The sequence below is a fragment of the Bos indicus genome, chromosome X, assembly GCF_029378745.1.
Source record: "Bos indicus isolate NIAB-ARS_2022 breed Sahiwal x Tharparkar chromosome X, NIAB-ARS_B.indTharparkar_mat_pri_1.0, whole genome shotgun sequence".
NCBI lineage: Eukaryota > Metazoa > Chordata > Mammalia > Artiodactyla > Bovidae > Bos > Bos indicus.
In genome coordinates this window covers 44,382,478-44,398,995 of record NC_091789.1, presented here as the reverse complement: position 1 = coordinate 44,398,995, position 16,518 = coordinate 44,382,478, and the positions used below count along the sequence as shown (strand labels likewise).

General features: G+C 40.1%; 1 long non-coding RNA gene across 2 annotated transcripts in view; it reads left to right on the top strand.

Moving 5' to 3' along the window:
- Positions 1-16,518, top strand: part of LOC139181455 (uncharacterized) — a 225,858-nt gene that overhangs the window by 105,695 nt on the left and 103,645 nt on the right. The gene's annotated exons all lie outside the window — the stretch shown is intronic.

Here is a 16,518-nt window from a genome sequence, read left to right as displayed (position 1 = left end):
TAGCTGCATTAACAAATTTTTGACATAAAGTAGGGCTATTTTTCATTCCCTGGGGCAACACTTTCCATTGAAACCTTAAATAAGGCTGTTTAAAATTTTCTGCTGGTAAACTAAAGGCAAATCGCTTTTTATCTTCAGCATTTAAGGGGATGGTGAAAAAACAGTCTTGTAAATCAATTACAATAATATTATATCCTTCTGGGATGGCTATTGAGGAAGGAAGCCTGGGTTGTAAGGCTCCCATATCTTCCATAGTGGCATTAATAGCTCTTAAATCTTGTAAAAGTCGCCACTTGCCAGATTTTTTCTTAATAACAAAAATAGGAGTATTCCAGGGGCTATTGGAGGGCTCAATATGTCCCAATTCTAGTTGTTCAGAAATTAACGCTTTGGCTGCCAGTAGTTTTTCTTTAGTCAGAGGCCATTGTTCTACCCACACAGGGTCCTGAGATTTCCACGTAATGGGGTCGGCAGCAAAAACAATGGCCTCCATCAAAAATTTGGATACCCTAATCCAGCACGGAACTTTAGAGGAGCAGGGCAAATTGGCTCAGTTATTCCTGTCTGCTGTTTACCTAACCCTTTTGAAGGGTCATAGCCCATTTGTAGCATTTGCAAAGTTACTTTATCATCAGGGCTAAAAAGTAACATGCCCATTTGAGACAGCACATCTCTCCCCCACAACGAGAAGGGCAGCGAAAGAATCATATACGGTTGGAATGTTCCACGGGTATCCTCAAATTGCCAGTCTAAAATTTTTGCACTTTGAGCTACTGTAGGAGCTCTCCCGATGCCTACTAAGTTATTTGCAGTAGTATGTGTGGGCCAGGAATTGGGCCAGTCTTTCCCAGAAATACAGGAAACATCTGCTCCTGTGTCTAATAGCCCTTCAATAGACCTGCCACTGACAAGAATAGATTTCATAGGACGCTTTTTAGTAATTTCTGTTACCCAAAAAACCATGTCACTAGACCCAAATCCTTTGTCCTGTCTTTCATTTTGGGTGGCTGTTTGCCCAATTGCATTATGATAAGGCAAAAGTAAAAGTTGGGCTATTCTCTGTCCCTGATGTATTTGGAAAGTTTTAGTCGGGGGTGAAATCATTATCTGAATTTCTCCTGTATAATCTGAGTCAATTACTCCAGGAATAATTGTAAGACCTTGTATAGCTAAGGAACTTCTGCCTAGTATAATTCCTACCAGGCCTGTCGGTAATGGACCTTTAACTCCTGTAGGGATTTTTATAGTGGGGCTATCTGGTGTTAATATTGTTGAGGTGGTGGAACTGAGGTCCAGTCCTGCGCTGCCTGGGGTTGCTCTGATGAGCTCTGCGACGGGACGAAGGGAATGAATGGGTTCAGTGAGGCTGCCCCAATCGTTGTCGGGGCCTGGGGCTGGCCCCTCAACCCGTTTCCCGACTGCTGGTCGGGGCCTAAAAAGGCTCCATTTCTATGAAATCTTGACCTACAGTCCCTTGCCCAGTGATATCCTCTCTGGCAGCGAGGGCAAAGAGACCTAGGATTAATAGGCAGTGGGGCAGGGTTTTGCGGAGCAGCCACAGCCGGTTGGGCCGGATTAGGCAGATAAGAACCGGGTGGTCTTTGAGGGCACCCATGAAAAGTGTGTCCCGTCTGGCCACAAGAAAAACAAGTTCTAGGGAATGCATTCCTGCCTTGGTTATTGGGATCACCTTGTGATGGCTTGTTTTTGTTAGTAAAAAAGGATTGGACTGCCTGCTGATAAGAGTTTCCTTTTATCGCTGCAGCTATCGCAACACCCTGTAGCACTGATGGTCCTACATCTGCACACTGTTTCATATAATCAATTAGAGTTCCAGTTCTTCTAACAGGGCGCAATATAGCCTGGCAGGTAGAATTAGCATTTTCAAAGGCCAAGTGTTTTGTTAACAGTTTAGCTGCCTCAGAATCAGAAATTATTCTCTGGACAGCTTCTGAGAGTCGTGAGACAAAGTCTTCAAATGGCTCTTCTGACTTTTGTTTAATATCAGATAGAGCGGCACCTGATGCTTTACCATCGGGCAATGAGCGCCAGGCAGTAAAGGCACAATCAGCCACCTGTTGTATAGTAGTCCTATCTAATTTCATCTGTTCATCATACGAGGGGTAGTTGGTCTGTCCAAGTAGTATAGGTTCAGTGATATGTGTAAAGTCTCCATTTTGGTTAGAAAAAGCATATATATGAGTGAGATCATCATATTCAGATTTCCAAAGTATAAAATGTCCTCCGGACAGGCAGGCCCTAGCAATTGATTTCCATTCTCGAGGTGTTAAGCATTGACCTGCTAAATTTTCTACTAGCTGCATCGTATACGGGGCTTTAGGCCCATATGAGATACATGCATTTTTAAGTTCTTTTACCAATTGAAAAGAAACAGGCTCCCAGTCGATAGCCTTTTGTTCACTTTCATCATTGTCAAAAATTAAAGGGAAACAAGCCTGAAGCTGGGGATCGAATTTCTCGCCAGGGGCAGAAGAGGCCCGTCTCCGTGGGATCGATTTTGGAATTTTCCCACTTCGATAGGGAGGTGGCGGCAATAATGCGGGTTTAATAGGACCTGTACGGCGTGGTATGGGAGGTGGTATGGGAGGAGGTATGGGAGGTGGTGGCAATGGCATAGGTTCCACATTCTCTGCTCTGTACTCAGGAGCTCTTTGAACTGTTTGGTATCCAAAGCTTACATATGGATTAAGTGGGACGGTCTCTTGGGAATCCCTAGGGGCATATGGCCTGATGGGAGACGTTTCCCTTAAGTTCTTTGGAGCTGATGGCCTGACAGGGGAAGTTTCTCTTAAGCCTTTTGGGGCATCTTTGTTTAAGAGATGCCAATCTCCATCAGAGTGATATTTAACTGTTATCTCGCCTAAATTCTCTTTTTCTTTTGGGGAAGGCTGATCTTGTTTTTCATCCCTATCTTTAAGTTGTTCCTGAGTAGTCATGGCTGCTAACATTTTTCTTAGTTGCCGATAGTCGGGCGGGTCTTCGTTTTTCTCATTTTCCTCAGGTTTAACTACAGTTTCGACCTCATTTTCCTCTTTAAAAGTTACTCTTTTAGATTCAGGGGCAGGTTTAGCTACAGCATTTTCTTCACTATCACTTTTAAGATGTACTTTTTCTGAATCAGGGGCAGGGTCTAAGACATCTCTAATGATATTCCATAAGGAAAAGGCGTCATTAGGCACCTTTTCTGAGCCATGTTCGGCATGGTAAGTTTTTAGCTGTTTTCCTACTTTTTCCCAGACATCTAAGTTAACAGAGCCTTCGTCTGGAAACCAGGTACAGTGCTCTTGTACAAATGAAAGAAATGATTGAATGGCAGATTTTTTAACTTTGATTCCTCTTTTACCTAATAACTGTAAAATTACTCCTATAAAGAGCTGTCTTTCATTTGATTCAGTATTACCCATGTCAGAAAATTAAGTATAGTAAAAGATTTTGCTTTAAGCTATCAAAAGATCAGGCTTTCTTTGGCCTTTTAACTTCAGAAACTGTTTTCTCTCTCTAAGTCTAACTCTTTAACACTTTCAACACTTCCCACTCCTCTCGCCCTGTCTATCCTACAGGGGGGTCCGCGGCACCCTTGAGTGGGGTCCTAGCCATCCCGAACACTGGAAGAACAATAGGGCTGGTGACCCAGATTGTTCCGGGGGGAGGAACAGTAGGCTGATGGCTCAAACTGTTCCAAAGGAGGAGCAGAAGGGCTGGTCATCCAAACTGCTCCGTGGGGGAACAAGAGGGCTGATAACCCAGTTGTTCCGAGAACGGGGGGCAATAGGGCTGGTAACCCCAATTGCTGGGAGCTTACCTTCGAAAATCCTGTATCGGGCGCCACCTGCTGGGGACCAGCCCCAGCTGATCCAGGGTATTCGAAGGAGAGACCGCCTAGGCGACTATTTATATGCTAATTAGAGATATAGAGAACAATAGAATGAGGATAGCTCAGTAGGAAAATTCAGTGGAGAAAAGAAGCTGAGTAGCTTGGTTTACGAGGGAGACCAATCAAACTTCAAGACAAGAAGTTTGCACCACTTACGTAGGCCGCAAGGGCCCTCTCGAATAGCGGAAGGTGCCTCACCCTAGACACCTTCTCGAGTGGGTCTTAGAAGCCCAGGCATAATTAGTAAGCGTGGTGGGTTCCGCGCTCCAGATGGAGACTCAGCTGGAAGTTAAAAGAAAGAATGACATGGGGAGACCAAGCATTGGTGAACAAGGCCCGTAGGTTTAATTTTAACAGGGGCTTTTATACCCTAAGTTACACATAGAGGATAATAGGGGATGCAAAGTCAGCAGTCTTTGATTCTTATCAAAAACCAAGGCTTCTTTCCTGCAAATTTATCGTATACAAATGGTTTAGGTGATTTACATCATCTTCTGGCCAGAAGGCCTACTAACATTTCATGACTCTTGACAAGGACTTATCAACAAAGACTTATTTTCTCTAAGAGTAATTATTTTAAGGTTTGGCACCATCTTCCAAAGATAAAATTGCATTCCTATAGGGCGGATGTGTAATGGGTTTACAACAAAGAAAGAATTTATTACCTTAAGGGTCTAAAGTTACTAACACCAAAGCCACTACTTATTGTTTACTATATACCAACTATTAATTAATACACATTCAAGGATACAATTCAGGGGGATGTGAAATCTTGGCAACAAGCATTGACTCATCAATGAAATCCTTTACTAGTTTATTCTGACAGTTTTTAACTCTCTGAGAGGCTCTAAGCTATTTGAATATCTTAAGCTTCCCGTGCCTCTGGAGGCTAGGAGACTGTAAACAATCGTATGCACAGCTGCAGGAGTCCCAGTAAACTTGTCAGGCAAGTTAGAGAGCCATCTGAGGGGTTTGGATTTAAACACTCCCAATTGCCCAGGAACTTTATTAATTGGAGCTGTAAGTTAACTCTTGACAGAGAGAGAGAGAGATGGTGGTAGGGGACAGCCCCCAGTAAAGTCAGAGGTGAGAGCACAAAGCAATAAAGTAGGCAGACTCTGGTTTTTTGGGGGAAAATGCTCAAGAATATCCGGGGGGACTCCTGAGGCTCGATTCCGCCTTTGCGTATGCCGAGCCTCCTTCCTCATGACCTTTGTCACGAGTGGAATGCCTCACCGGCTCCCCGCACTGGAGGATTGGACATTTTACCCACACCAGTGATTTTGAAATATAGAAAATGTCTTCCGAATGACAGTTGTTTATTTTTTTTTTTTTTTTTTTTTTTTTTTTTAAATTTTATTTTATTTTTAAACTTTACATAATTGTATTAGTTTTGCAAAATATCAAAATGAATCCGCCACAGGCATACATGTGTTCCCCATCCTGACAGTTGTTTAAAATGACATTTTTAAATTCATTTATTATATTCTATTTATCTGTATAAGCTGAATATGGCTATAAATGAAAACTGTTTATATTGATTCTATATGTTTTATCCCAAGTTAGTTTATAGATCCTACAGCTGTTTTTGATTGGGAGAACCTTATATTTTTTTTGTTGGCCACAGGTTTGAACTCATGAGAGTTAAGCACTGTCTAGGACAAAGTCAAGGCATTTTTTTAACATATACAAAATACTACAGTTATTGAGTAATTACTCAATTTTACAACTGTAGTAAAATACTACAATCACTATCAGGATCTACTCTTATGATTCCTGCTGGATAAACCTTCTTCTATTTCTCACCAAAATATTATATTTCCCACCACATTTTGCTACCAGGGCTTTTCCCCATTCAATTCTAAGACTTTTTTTTTATTTTTATTTTTTTTATTTTTTTAATTTTTATTTATTTTTATTTTTTTTATTTTTTTAACATTTCGCATCCAGTATCGTGCATTGAACCTGGACTGGCATCTCGTTTCATACATGATATTTTACATGTTTCAATGCCATTCTCCCAAATCTTCCCACCCTCTCCCTCTCCCACAGAGTCCATAAGACTGTTCTATACATCAGTGTCTCTTTTGCTGTCTCGTATACAGGGTTATCGTTACCATCTTTCTAAATTCCATATATTTGCATTAGTATACTGTATTGGTGTTTTTCCTTCTGGCTTAGTTCACTCTGTATAATAGGCTCCAGTTTCATCCACCTCATTAGAACTGATTCAAATGTATTCTTTTTAATGGCTGAGTAGTACTCCATTGTGTATATGTACCACAGATTTCTTATCCATTCATCTGCTGATGGACATCTAGGTTGCTTCCATGTCCTGGCTATTATAAACAGTGCTGCGATGAACACTGGGGTACACGTGTCTCTTTCCCTTCTGGTTTCCTCAGTGTGTATGCCCAGCAGTGGGATTGCTGGATCATAAGGCAGTTCTATTTCCAGTTTTTGAAGGAATCTCCACACTTTTCTCCATAGTGGCTGTACTAGTTTTTATTCCCACCAACAGTGTAAGAGGGTTCCCTTTTCTCCACACCCTCTCCAGCATTTATTATTTGTAGACTTTTGGATCGCAGCCATTCTGACTGGTGTGAAATGGTACCTCATAGTGGTTTTGATTTGCATTTCTCTGATAATGAGTGATGTTGAGCATCTTTTCATGTGTTTGTTAGCCATCTGTATGTCTTCTTTGGAGAAATGTCTATTTAGATCTTTGGCCCATTTTTTGATTGGGTCATTTATTTTTCTGGAGTTGAGCTGTAGGAGTTGCTTGTATATTTTTGAGATTAGTTGTTTGTCCGTTGCTTCATTTGCTATTATTTTCTCCCATTCTGAAGGCTGTCTTTTCACCTGGCTAATAGTTTCCTTTGATGTGCAGAAGCTTTTAAGTTTAATTAGGTCCCATTTGTTTATTTTTGCTTTTATTTCCAATATTCTGGGAGGTGGGTCATAGAGGATCCTGCTGTGATGTATGTCAGAGAGTGTTTTGCCTATGTTCTCCTCTAGGAGTTTTATAGTTTCTGGTCTTACGTTGAGATCTTTAATCCATTTTGAGTTTATTTTTGTATATGGTGTTAGAAAGTTTTCTAGTTTCATTCTTTTACAAGTGGTTGACCAGATTTCCCAGCACCACTTGTTAAAGAGATTGTCTTTAATCCATTGTATATTCCTGCCTCCTTTGTCAAAGATAAGGTGTCCATATGTGCGTGGATTTATCTATGGGCTTTCTATTTTGTGCCATTGATCTATATTTCTGTCTTTGTGCCAGTACCATACTGTCTTGATAACTGTGGCTTTGTAGTAGAGCCTGAAGTCAGGTAGGTTGATTCCTCCAGTTCCATTTTTCTTTCTCAAGATCGCTTTGGCTATTCGAGGTTTTTTGTATTTCCATACAAATTGTGAAATTATTTGTTCTAGCTCTGTGAAGAATACTGTTGGTAGCTTGATAGGGATTGCATTGAATCTATAAATTGCTTTGGGTAGTATACTCATTTTCACAATATTGATTCTTCCAATCCATGAACATGGTATATTTCTCCATCTATTAGTGTCCTCTTTGATTTCTTTCACCAGTGTTTTATAGTTTTCTATATATAGGTCTTTAGTTTCTTTAGGTAGATATATTCCTAAGTATTTTATTCTTTTCGTTACAATGGTGAATGGAATTGTTTCCTTAATTTCTCTTTCTGTTTTCTCATTATTAGTGTATAGGAATGCAAGGGATTTCTGTGTGTTGATTTTATATCCTGCAACTTTACTATAATCATTGATTAGTTCTAGTTATTTTCTGGTGGAATCTTTAGGGTTTTCTATGTAGAGGATCATGTCATCTGCAAACAGTGAGAGTTTTACTTCTTCTTTTCCAATTTGGATTCCTTTTATTTCTTTTTCTGCTCTGATTGCTGTGGCCAAAACTTCCAAAACTCTGTTGAATAGTAATGGTGAAAGTGGGCACCCTTGTCTTGTTCCTGACTTTAGAGGAAATGCTTTCAATTTTTCACCATTGAGGATAATGTTTGCTGTGGGTTTGTCATATATAGCTTTTATTATGTTGAGGTATGTTCCTTCTATTCCTGCTTTCTGGAGAGTTTTTATCATAAATGGGTGTTGAATTTTGTCAAAGGCTTTCTCTGCATCTATTGAGATAATCATATGGTTTTTATTTTTCAATTTGTTAATGTGGTGTATTACATTGATTGATTTGCGGATATTGAAGAATCCTTGCATCCCTGGGATAAAGCCCACTTGGTCATGGTGTATGATCTTTTTGACGTGTTGTTGGATTCTGATTGCTAGAATTTTGTTAAGGATTTTTGCATCTATGTTCATCAGTGATATTGGCCTGTAGTTTTCTTTTTTGGTGGCATCTTTGTCAGGTTTTGGTATTAGGGTGATGGTGGCCTCATAGAATGAGTTTGGAAGTTTACCTTCCTCTGCAATTTTTTGGAAGAGTTTGAGCAGGATAGGTGTTAGCTCTTCTCTAAATTTTTGGTAGAATTCAGCTGTGAAGCCGTCTGGACCTGGGCTTTTGTTTGCTGGAAGATTTTTGATTACAGTTTCAATTTCCGTGCTTGTGATGGGTCTGTTAAGGTTTTCTATTTCTTCCTGGTCCAGTTTTGGAAAGTTGTACTTTTCTAAGAATTTGTCCATTTCTTCCTCGTTGTCCATTTTATTGGCATATAATTGTTGATAGTAGTCTCTTATGATCCTTTGTATTTCTGTGTTGTCTGTTGTGATCTCTCCATTTTCGTTTCTAATTTTATTGATTTGATTTTTCTCCCTTTGTTTCTTGATGAGTCTGGCTAATGGTTTGTCAATTGTATTTATCCTTTCAAAGAACCAGCTTTTGGCTTTGCTGATTTTTGCTATGGTCTCTTTTGTTTCTTTTGCATTTATTTCTGCTCTAATTTTTAAGATTTCTTTCCTTCTATTAACCCTGGGGTTCTTCATTTCTTCCTTTTCTAGTTGCTTTAGGTGTAGAGTTAGGTTATTTATTTGACTTTTTTCTTGTTTCTTGAGGTGTGCCTGTATTGCTATGAACTTTCCCCTTAGGACTGCTTTTACTGTGTCCCACAGGTTTTGGGTTGTTGTGTTTTCATTTTCATTCGTTTCTATGCAAATTTTGATTTCTTTTTTGATTTCTTCTGTGATTTGTTGGTTATTCAGCAGCGTGTTGTTCAGCCTCCATATGTTGGAATTTTTAATAGTTTTTCTCCTGTAATTGAGATCTAATCTTACTGCATTGTGGTCAGAAAAGATGCTTGGAATGATTTCTATTTTTTTGAATTTACCAAGGCTAGCTTTATGGCCCAGGATGTGATCTATCCTGGAGAAGGTTCCATGTGCGCTTGAGAAAAAGGTGAAATTCATTGTTTTGGGATGAAATGTCCTATAGATATCAATTAGGTCTAACTGGTCTATTGTACTGTTTAAAGTTTGTGTTTCCTTGTTAATTTTCGGTTTAGTTGATCTATCCATAGGTGTGAGTGGGGTATTAAAGTCTTCCACTCTTATTGTGTTATTGTTAATTTCTCCTTTCATACTTGTTAGCATTTGTTTTACATACTGCGGTGCTCCCGTGTTGGGTGCATATATATTTATAATTGTTATATCTTCTTCTTGGATTGATCCTTTGATCATTATGTAGTGACCTTCTTTGTCTCCTTTCACAGCCTTTGTTTTAAAGTCTATTTTATCTGATATGAGTATTGCTACTCCTGCTTTCTTTTGGTCCCTATTTGCATGGAAAATCTTTTTCCAGCCCTTCACTTTCAGTCTGTATGTGTCCCCTGTTTTGAGGTGGGTCTCCTGTAGACAACATATGTAGGGGTCTTGTTTTTGTATCCATTCAGCCAGTCTTTGTCTTTTGGTTGGGGCATTCAACCCATTTACGTTTAAGGTAATTACTGATAAGTATGATCCCGTTGCCATTTACTTTATTGTTTGGGGTTCGAATTTATACACCATTTTTGTGTTTCCTGTCTAGAGAATATCCTTTAGTATTTGTTGGAGAGCTGGTTTGGTGGTGCAGAATTCTCTCAGCTTTTGCTTGTCTGAGAAGCTTTTGATTTCTCCTTCATACTTGAATGAAATCCTTGCTGGGTACAATAATCTGGGCTGTAGGTTATTTTCTTTCATCACTTTAAGTATGTCTTGCCATTCCCTCCTGGCTTGAAGAGTTTCTATTGAAAGATCAGCTGTTATCCTTATGGGAATTCCCTTGTGTGTTATTTGTTGTTTTTCCCTTGCTGCTTTTAATATTTGTTCTTTGTGTTTGATCTTTGTTAATTTGATTAATATGTGTCTTGGGGTGTTTCGCCTTAGGTTTATCCTGTTTGAGAGTCTCTGGGTTTCTTGGACTTGAGTGATTATTTCCTTCCCCAGTTTAGGGAAGTTTTCAACTATTATCTCCTCAAGTATTTTCTCATGGTCTTTCTTTTTGTCTTCTTCTTCTGGAACCCCTATGATTCGAATGTTGTAGCGTTTAATATTGTCCTGGAGGTCTCTGAGATTGTCCTCATTTCTTTTAATTCGTTTTTCTTTTTTCCTCTCTGATTCATTTATTTCTACCATTCTATCTTCTAATTCACTAATCCTATCTTCTGCCTCTGTTATTCTACTATTTGTTGCCTCCAGAGTGTTTTTAATTTCATTTATTGCATTATTCATTATATATTGACTCTTTTTTATTTCTTCTAGGTCCTTGTTAAACCTTTCTTGCATCTTCTCAATCCTTGTCTCCAGGCTATTTATCTGTGATTCCATTTTAATTTCAAGATTTTGGATCAATTTCACTATCATTATTCGGAATTCTTTATCAGGTAGATTCCCTATCTCTTCCTCTTTTGTTTGGTTTGGTGGGCATTTATCCTGTTCCTTTATCTGCTGGCTATTCCTCTGTCTCTTCATCTTGTTTAAATTGCTGAGTTTGGGGTGTCCTTTCTGTATTCTGGCAGTTTGTGGAGTTCTCTTTATTGTGGCTTTTCCTCGCTGTGTGTGGGTTTGTACAGGTGGCTTGTCAAGGTTTCCTGGTTAGGGAAGCTTGTGTTGGTGTTCTGATGGGTGGAGCTGTATTTCTTCTCTTTGTTCAGTCGCACTGTGGGGAGGGAGGGAGGGATGCTGCAAACAAATAACACTGGCGTGCGCTCGCAGTGCCTCAGCCACACTGGGTCTGCCCCCGCTCACGGCGCGTGTAGCCTCCCTGCCCACACTGTTCGGGCTCTAGGTTGTTCCGCCGGGAACAATCCGAGGCTGGCCCTGGGTTGTATGTACCTCCCAGGTCCAAGCCGCTCAGGTTCAGGCACTCGGGTAGTCCTCAGAGGCACAGACTCAGTTGGGCCTGAGTTTTGTGCTCTTCCCAGGTCCGAGCAGCTCAAGTGATGAGGTGTTTGGCGAGCGCCAATGCTGCGACTTATCGCCTCCCCGCCACTCGGTTATCTCGGTGTAAAACCGGCGTACCTTCTCAGGCAGATGTTAACCGTCTAGACCCCCAAGAAGTTTTAGTTAGCAAAGAAGCCTGCTTACAGTTTTATAGATAATGTCTCTCTGGGGCTGCGATTGCCCCCTTCCGGCTCTGGCTGCCTATCACCGGAGGGGGAAGGTCTGCAGCCAGCTATCTCTGTTCAGTTCTTTGTTCCGTGCACGGGCCTGGTGGTGTCTTAGGTTGGGGCTGGCTTTTCGCGTGGTAGATATCCCACAGTCTGGTTTGCTAGCCCAAATTATTTCGCTCAGATAGTGCTCAGGGTATTCAGGCCAGATTCTTACTCTAAGCGATGCAGCCCGCGCCGTGCCTCCCTGCCCAGCCCCCGCTTGCTAATGGCGCGTGCAGGCGTCTGTGCTGCTTCTCTGCTGGGGGAGTTACCGTAGGACTCGCAATCTTCGAGTTTTAATTGTTTATTTATTTTGTCTCCCTGTTATGTTGCCCTCTGTGCTTCCAAAGCTCGGCACAGATTCGGCAGTGAGAAGGTTTCCTGGTGTTTGGAAACTTCTCTCTTTTTAAGACTCCCTTCCCGGGACAGAACTCCATCCCTCCCTCTTTTGTCTCTTTTTTTGTCTTTTATATTTTTTCCTACCTCCTTTCGAAGAGTTGGATTGCTTTTCTGGGTGCCTGATGTCCTCTGCCGGCATTCAGAAGTTGTTTTGTGGAATTTACTCGACGTTTAAATGCTCTTTTGATGAATTTGTGGGGGAGAAAGTGTTCTCCCCCTCCTACTCCTCCGCCATCTTGGCTCCTCCCTCTATGACTGTTTTGTTAAAGACTGAGGAGCCTCCATAATTTCATCTATCAAGTTTGTCCATTAAGGGCCTTCCATCACCTTTACACTTGGGCCAAAAGAGAGACAGATCCCTATTTGCCCCAGTGGCAAATAGAACGGGAACATGGAAAAATGGTAAAAGAATAGAAAAGAGTGATGACAGAGTGAAGTATAAAGAAAGACAAAGCACTGTTAACAAGGCTTGAGTCAAAGCTTGTAGTTTATGTTAGAGGGGAATGATGACTTTTTCCAGCTTCGCTGGATTTGAGGAGGAGAGAATTTTCTAGACACACTCCTTGCAATTCTATACTCCTTTTAATCATTCTGCCCCAAGTGATACGGAATGCCATCTGTGATTGGTAGACAACTAGCATGCTTGGCTAAGCTCTGTGCATTTCCTTTTTGAGTAAAGGCCTACCGATAGGGATACATTGTGTTCTGCCCCTTACAGGAAAAGGGGGCTGTCCTGGTTCAGTGACACTGATTTCCATTGCTGTGAATTGGTGAATTTGCCTGTCTGACTTCAGAGTGTATTAAGTCCACCTGATTAACAGAAGTAAAGGTATGTCCTTCAGCTTTTACTCCATTAACAATATAGGTGATATGCTGGTTCTCTACTTCCATCTCCTATGTTTTATTTTTCAGTTTATTCAGAACCTGAGCAGGGAGCCTTTTAGGGGCCTCAAAAGTATGCAAGTCGGCAGGATTAAAATGTCAAATGAATAACAATTTTTATGGTTGCGGTTACAATCACCATGTGATTAAAACAACAACAACAAAGAACAACAAAGATTCCAATTTTAATTTTGCTCTCTGAAAAAAAAGTATCAGAAAAATAGCATGTCCTACATGTAAAATATGGGGCAAGTCTTCTCTGGTGGCTCAGATGGTAAAGAATCTGCTTGCAGTGCAGAAGACCCAGGTTTGATCCCTGGGTTGGGAGATCCCCTGGAGGAAGAAATGGCAACCTGCTCCAGTATTCTTTCCTGGAAAATTCCATGGACAGAGGAGCCTGATGGGCTACAGTCCATGGGGTCACAAAGAATAGACATGATGAGCAACTAACACACATGTAAAATACTTGTGTATGTGCACGCCCAGTCACTCAGTTGTGTCCAACACTTTGCAACCCCATGGACTGTAGCCCACCAGGCTTCTCTGTTCATGGAATTCTCCAGGTAAGAATATTGGAGTAGGTTGCCATTTACTACTCCAGGGAATCTTCCCAATGCAGAAATCGAAACTGTGTCTCTTGAGTCTCCTGCACTGGCAGCAGATTCTTGACCACTGAGCCATAGAAAGGTCCCTGAGCCTGTCCTGAGTAAAACACTTGGACAATTCAAATAAACGATGAGCTGGAATTCTGATAATTCTGATTATAATTTGAGCTTTGTCTTGTGTTGAAATTTCATGTATTTTCACAGGTAAAGTACCTATGAAGTAAACACATATATTTATTTGAAATATATATATATATAGATATATATAAATATATATATATATCATGCCATTGATCATTAATATTTTTAGACTTCCTTTATGTAAAAAGGAAAATAATTATAATGTTGGAGAGATATTTGGTTTTTAATGGAGATGATTTTAAATAATAATTTTATAACACTGCAGTGTATGAACAAATGTAACTTCCAAAATTTATAAAAATGAATTTTAGTTTTATAAATAAATATGTGTCATAGACTATTTTGGGGGAGCAGTGTTGGGAAATAAAATAATCACATAGAAAGAAAGAAAGAAAGTGAAGTCACTCAGTCATGTCTGTTTGCAACCCCATGGACTGTAGCCCACCAGGCTCCTCCATCCATGGAATTTTCTAGGCAAGAGTACTGGAATGGGTGGCCATTTCCTTCTCCAGGGGATCTGCCCAACCTAGGGATTGAACCTGGGTCTCCCACACTGTGGGCAGACGCTTTATTGTCTGAGCCACCAGGAAATAATCCCATGGAAGTATTCAAATTCCTGAAGAATTGCAACTCATTCCTTTAAATTATAATAATGAGAAAAAAAGATTCTCATAGTGGAGAAAGATTTTTTCTTCTCTGTAACAAGATGTGAGCAATAAAATTTGATACTTTTAGAAATTGTCAACAAAATGATGTTGACCCATTGAACAATGACCTTTGCTTGAATGGACTGACAGGCAGAGAAATCAGAAAAAGAAATTTTACCACATGAATCATCACCTAGAATGGGGGAACTTTTTCATTAAGCCCTAAGTCAATATCTATTTCTACTCACCCATCACATACCCCGCTTGGGCTTTTTGAGTTTATAGATGATTCAAACAGATAGTTTCATGGTAGAAAAGTTAGCCACAGTGTCTCACTTAAGGATTTTGAAATCTTGTTAAACAAGCTTACAAAAATCCACTTTCTAGTAGCCCAGGGCTTAGCTGCTTAAAGAATGGTGACATTGTAACTATGCTGTCCCAGAGAACAGCTTAGCTTATGGTACAGAGTATGTCTGCTTCACCATCTCATAAATTTCTACTATTATCTTCTTGAATTTAGCTGACATATTAATTCACAGTATAGGGAGCACTGAACAAGGATCCAAGAGAACTTTATTCTAATCTTGGTTATTATTGAACTATGTCAGTTCAGTTCAGTTGCTCAGTCATGTCCAACTCTTTGTGACTTCATGTACTGTAGCATGCCAGGCTTCTCTGTCCATCACCAACTCCCAAAGCTTACTCAAACTCATGTCCACTGAGTTGGTGATGCCATCCAACAATCTCATTCTCTGTGATCCCCTTCTCCTCCTGCCTTCAATCTTTCCCAGCATCAGGGTCTTTTCCATTGAGTCAATTCTTCACATCAGGTAGCCAAAGTATTGGAGTTTCAGTTTTAGCATCAGTCCTTCCAATGAATAGTCAGGATTTATTTTCTTTAGGACGGACTTTTTGGATCTCCTTGCAGTCCAAGGGACTCTCAAGAGTCTTCTCCAACACCACAGTTCAAAAGCATCAATTCTTCAGCACTCAGCTTTCTTTATAGTCCAACTCTCACATCCATACATGACTACTGGAAAAACCATAGCTTTGAACAGACAGGCCTTTGTTGGAAGTATGCTGTCTAGGTTGGTCATAGCTTTTCTTCCAAGGAGCAAGCATATTTTAATTTCATGGCTGTAGTCACCATTTTCTGGAGAAGGAAATGGCAACCCACTCCAGTATTCTTGCCTAGAGAATCCTGAGGACAGAGGAGCCTGGTGGGTTGCTGTCCATAGGGTCACATAGAGTTGGACACAACTGAAGTAGCTTAGCATGCATGCATGCATTGGAGAAGAAAATGGCAACCCACTCCAGTATCCTTGCCTCGAGAATCCCAGGGACAGAAGAGCCTGGTGGGCTGCTGTCTATGGGGTAGCATGGAGTCAGACACGACTGAAGAGACTTAGCAGCAGCAGCAGCAATCGCCATCTGTAGTAATTTTGGAGCTGAAGAAAATAAAGCTTGTCACTGTTTCTATTGTTTCCCCATCTATTTGCCATATTGAATTATATAATCTTGGGCTAACTACTTGACTCTTTGGGTTTTAATTTGTACATATATAAAATTGTAAGCTAAGTTCTTTAGGATTCTTTTCCATCTTAAACACACTATTTCCATTACTCATTGTGGGACAACAAGGAATATAAACAAAAAGAAAAATCATGTGATTTAATTATTGATAAAAAAAGGCCCATGGGAATCTAAGGGTACATATCTTCCACTGATCAGATTAATTTCATGACATTAAAACTAGGTCTGCCCAGAAGACACAGTATTTCTATGTAACCATATTTATATGCAAGAGACATAAGCATTTGGAGGATGCTCAGGAACTCCTTGAATCTATCCCTATTAATTTAAATTTTATCCCTAACCTTTCATCAGCATTTTGTTCAAATGTAAATTAAAACACATTCTGTTGGTGGCAGCAATAATTTAATTTTACCTTTCATATAAATAAATTAAGCTTAATATTTACAGGTAATTAATTGGAAAAAGTTAACTGGATAGTAGAAACCCTCCTCCAAAATGTTTGAACACCTTAAACTATTAAATTTAGAAAATAAGAATGGTATTCTATTATTGTCCATGCTACAAATAATATCAAGTTATATCTTTATTCTAGCTCCAGAGAATGTATACCCCTATCTGTGAAACTTTCAATGCCATGAAAAGTGAAAATGAAAGTCGCTTAGTTGTGTCTGACTCTTTGCGACCCCATAGACTGTACAGTCCATGGAATTCTCCAGGCCAGAATACTGGAGTGGGTAGCCTTTCCCTTATCCAGGGGATCTTTCTGACCCAGGGACTGAACCGAGGTCTCCTGCATTGCAGGCAAATTCTTT